Here is a 4,852-nt window from a genome sequence, read left to right as displayed (position 1 = left end):
TGGATTTCCGCAAATTAACGCCTGATACAATTAACTAGTACTATACAATATTTTTTCTTCTTATCATCGTCATCTCATTACGGCACGGGTCTCCTCTCAGGAAGAAAAGGATAAGATCATAGTGCAACGCGCTAGCCAAGTGCATAGTGGTAGACTTTACATACCTTTCGAGAACTAGATGTAAGTTTTCTCAAAATGTTTTCTGTCGCCGTTAAAGCAAATGAAAATAAATTCCAAAACACACAAAATTTTGAAAAATCAGAGGTGCATGAATATTGTTACTCACTTTCGACAGCGTATAGTTTACACTACAGCTTAAACCATTAACCTTACTCTGCCGTTATCTGCATATTGACCATTCATTTGGTACCCTCGCAGTTAACTCATATCTATACGATATTGTATATAAAAACCTACCAATGTCCGATCTCCATTTGTTTCAATGTATTCGAAAACAATGTTGTGCTTCAAATCCATTAACGTACTCTGTATGCTGTTACCTATGTACAGTGTATCATCCAAGTTTAAAACCCTCCCACTATCCCTACAATGAATTTTCAACTATGAGTCCTTACAACACGGTTTATATCAAGTATCAGTATTTAGCACATTGACTAAACTTATGTGGTCGTACATACAACAAATATGGACTCTTGGACACTCGTTTCGCGGATAAACAATACGAGATACGCATATCGGCTTTTCAACTGAAGTGCTCTATGTAACGTTCATGCTAATAAAAACTTTTAGTGTTCCGTTGGACTGAAAAACCCGTATTCTTTCATAAAACTGCGTTAAAACAGTTTATTGGCAGACTCCTTCGTAGTTGAGTGTTAAAAATGCGTTACTTCCACACTCATCATCATCATTAACCCATTAGGTACTATCCCACTACTGAGCACGGGTCTCCTCTCAGAGTGAGAAGGTTTAGGCCGTAGTCCACCTCGCAGGCCAAGTGCGTACTGGTGGACTTTGAAAACTTTTTTAAAGGTTTCTCAGGTATGCAGGTTTCCTCATAATGTTATCCCTTATCGTTTAGGCAAGTGATCATTCATTTTGAACATAACTTTGAATAAATAATAGTTAAAAAAAAACTAAAAAAATACGCTTTTATAAAAAATTCGACCAAAAAATGAAAAATAAATAATAGTTTAAAAAACTAAAAAAATACACTTTTTATAGAAAATCCAACTAAAAAATAGAAAATAACTTTTTTAAAATTTGAATTAAGAATAGTGTAAATAAGTTAAAAATATTTTTTATTGTAAAAAAAGCGTGGGGTGCATGGTGTCAATAGTTATAAATATTTTATTGATAGATATTGAGTAGAAGGATTATCATTTTGATAATATCTTAAAAAGCACCCCACGCTTTTTTTACAATAAAAAATATTTTTATCTTATTTACACTATTCTTAATTCAAATTTTAAAAAAGTTATTTTCTATTTTTTAGTTGGATTTTCTATAAAAAGTGTATTTTTTTAGTTTTTTAAACTATTATTTATTTTTCATTTTTTGGTCGAATTTTTTATAAAAGCGTATTTTTTAGTTTTTTTTAACTATTATTTATTTTTCATTTTTTAGTGATTATTTTAGCGATTATTTTAACGATTATTACGTAGCGTATTATCAAGTTTATCTTTCGAATCAGCATCAGCACCTTTGCTTAGCAGTGCAAAAATGGATATTGGGTCATTGTTTAAGACAGCTGTATGAAGTGGTGTTTTACATTGGTGTTTATTTTTATTGTTAACGTGAAAATCCCAGAGGAGTTGTTGAATGACATCCGAATTGCCAATGCTAACTGCTTTCTTTCATAATTTATACCATATCCCAGGTCCTCTATCTTGGATAAAAGTAACCACGGAAAAAGGATGATAGAGCATCTTTTAAAAACAGGCGCTGATGGCAATACTCAAGAGAAAAACGGTCAACTGCTTTACATCTAGCCATTTCAAAAGGACGTCGTCCAATCATCGATTTAATATTACAGCATGATGATGTTAATATCAAAAATAATTCTAGAATTTCTTCTCTTTGTGTTGCTGCTGCCTGCAGAGATTTTAAAACTGTTAGTAGTTTAATTAATTTTACAGCTCGAGTTAATAATATAAGTTGTGACTATGACGATGAGCTGAAATCATATATGCCTTTACATTTGGCAGCAAGAAATGGGAACAATGAAATAGTGGAAATCATGTTAAAGGAAGGTGCAGATGTTGAAGTGCTGAATGAATAAGGATGATGAGACACCGCTTCATGATGCTATTAACAACGGACGCGTCGAAGTTGAGGTCAGGTCAGGTCAGGTCAGGTCAAGTCAGGTCAGGTCAGGTCAGGTCAGGTCAGGTCAGGTCAGGTCAGGTCAGGTCAGGTCAGGTCATGGTCAGGTCAGGTCAGGTCAGGTCAGGTCAGGTCAGGTCAGGTCAGGTCAGGTCAGGTCAGGTTAGGTTAGGTTAGGTGATCGGCGCGCCTGGTAGATTCCTTTATTGGTCTTAACGCAGACCTTCCGGGTCTCAGGAAGACAAAAATCGCTGATCCTGATTATCCTAGTAAGGATAACGGGTCAGAATGTTTAAAATATTGAATTGTCATCGGTCCTTAATAAGTATGCCAAATTTCAAGTTAATCCGACGTTTTGAAGGGGGTTAAAATCATGTTCAAAGATTCCGTTACATACTAACATACATACGTCTGAAGCTAATAAAAGCGTATTAAAAATCAGAGGGAACGGGACGGACCCCTCGATCAAGAGGCCGTTTCTCAACCACTAGGCTATCACTGCTCTCCACACTAATTTATACAACAAATAACAGCAGTTTTAAGCGCAAAACTAAAAGAAATTGTAAAATTGAAACATTTGTAAGAGGCATTTCTACTTAGTCCTCAGGTGAAGCAATGGTTTTGAGGCCGACCTCCGATAGGTCTCGAAAGGAAACTGGTGTTAATATTCATAGGCGACAGTGATCACTTACAGCTCCTCTTCATGCTTTCTTTGTGGTGGTGGAGTAGAATAACCCTATTGCCTTCACTTATCTTAAAATTACATCAGTTGCCCTTGAGGTCATATTTTTACGATTTAAAATACAAATAAAACCAAATGATATGTAATTACACATTCCCGGTTCGGAAACGTCAACCTCAAAAATAATGTACGTTCGTTGCCAAGATTATCTATTTAATTCATTCATTTATCATAAATCAACAATTTATTTATGTTTAGTCTACTCGCCAGCAGTAAGGAAAGTAGTCGTGTTGTACATAAAATAATCATTGTCAAAGTAATCAAAATGATTCCTTTAAAAAATAATATCTTCATTTATCTCATAATGTTCTTTCGCGTCTCAGCAGGACTATATTCTCGATTTTGTTCTAACTGTATTATTCTATTTATAGCATGGCTCTACTGCGTATGTTCTGGACTTTTGTCAGTATACTATATACTTATATATCTCTTACCGCTTGAATTGTCTCTAACGTCTGTGATTAGTATATATGCTGTGTGTAATTACGCTATTATTGTAGTAACGTCGTTGCTCAGCGGAAGCGAATACTTCTTTGAGTTTGTGGAAAAAATAAAATACTTTGATTATTCTACAGGACTAACATTGAAGGCTATAGAAGTTCCATTGACTTTCGCAATCTTCTTAACATGCATAATAGCAAACGTTGTATATTTAGTGTCTTTTTTCATAACAAGTTATCAAGTACCACCAACTCTCGTGGAAAAAGTATGCGTCATACTCATCACAAATGTAATACGTTCTAGTTATTTCCCTAGAATAATGATGTTTGAAATGTTATTGTGGCGTGTAAAATCTCTCCGAAAATCTATTTCTCTTACCAATTTCGACGATATACCATCAAACCTTAAAATAAAGAAAATTAAATATTCCTTATTAACTTACAATTCCTTACGGGACATTATGAAAAGCACTCGATGGTCGACAAATTTGCTGGTAAGATCAAAACACTAGTATCTTTATATCCTCAATTGCTTTCTTTTATTTAAATTATAAAGTAATTTATCTCGTTTCAGATTACTTTAAGCATTATAACAACAATACCTTATCTACTTCGGGTGATGGTTGAATTTAAAAATACATACAGTGTAAGTAATAATGTTTTGATTTACATAAATGAGACATGTCCAAAAATCTTTTAGTATCTATCTTCGGATTTTTCTAAGAAATATCGAATCCTGGAAATAACTTGATTGCAAAATACAAAGAAATTCTTATAAAAATTTTTGACAAGCATTATCGGTAAATCATAGCAAAAATAATATCTGCCTTTTATTGCCAAGAAACTAAAATATAACAAAATTAAGTGGAAAATATGTTTTTTTACAGATAAGCTTTCTTTCAATATTGGAATCTGTACTATATTGCGTTCTTCCATGTATACCTGCACTTTTTGCTGAGTACACAAACAGTGAAGTGGAAAAAATAAAACTAGTTTTCACACGCCAACTCTACGAGGAGAAAGGTTGGTATAAACGATTCATGCCTGCAAATCAAAGACCAATTTTAAACATGTGAAGACCTATGCCTATTTGAGGGTAGTTACAGATGAGTCCATATGGAGCCGGTTACTGGTGTCATTAGTAACCGGTTCTGCATGCAACGAAATATGTCTCTGCAACAATTACAATATTAAGTTCTTATTTTATTTCTTATCAGGATATAAATAGGACTTATATCATTTATACTGATAATAATGAGGTACGCTTTCCAGATCATGAAGTCCGCAACAAGCTACGTGACGCAATCAAATTCATTGAGCTCTGCCCCTTCACATACGTCGTCTGGCGCACCATCCCCATGGACATCTCCTTCCCCTTGAGCTATAT

General features: G+C 34.1%; 1 long non-coding RNA gene across 1 annotated transcript; it reads left to right on the top strand.

Annotated features, from left to right (window-relative positions):
- The first annotated feature begins 3,923 nt into the window (after positions 1–3,923).
- Positions 3,924–4,394, top strand: LOC140745592 (uncharacterized). Its single transcript, XR_012102675.1, has 3 exons — positions 3,924–3,959; positions 4,040–4,111; positions 4,353–4,394. It is a non-coding gene; the product is annotated as an uncharacterized LOC140745592 (long non-coding RNA).
- Positions 4,395–4,852: the final 458 nt, after the last annotated feature.

This window comes from Epargyreus clarus, unplaced genomic scaffold (assembly GCF_041222505.1).
Source record: "Epargyreus clarus isolate Ecla_fem2 unplaced genomic scaffold, WU_Ecla_fem_2.2 ptg000010l, whole genome shotgun sequence".
In the NCBI taxonomy this organism is placed as follows: domain Eukaryota; kingdom Metazoa; phylum Arthropoda; class Insecta; order Lepidoptera; family Hesperiidae; genus Epargyreus; species Epargyreus clarus.
Note: the sequence above shows the minus strand (reverse complement) of the source record. Positions and strands in the feature narration are given on the sequence as shown.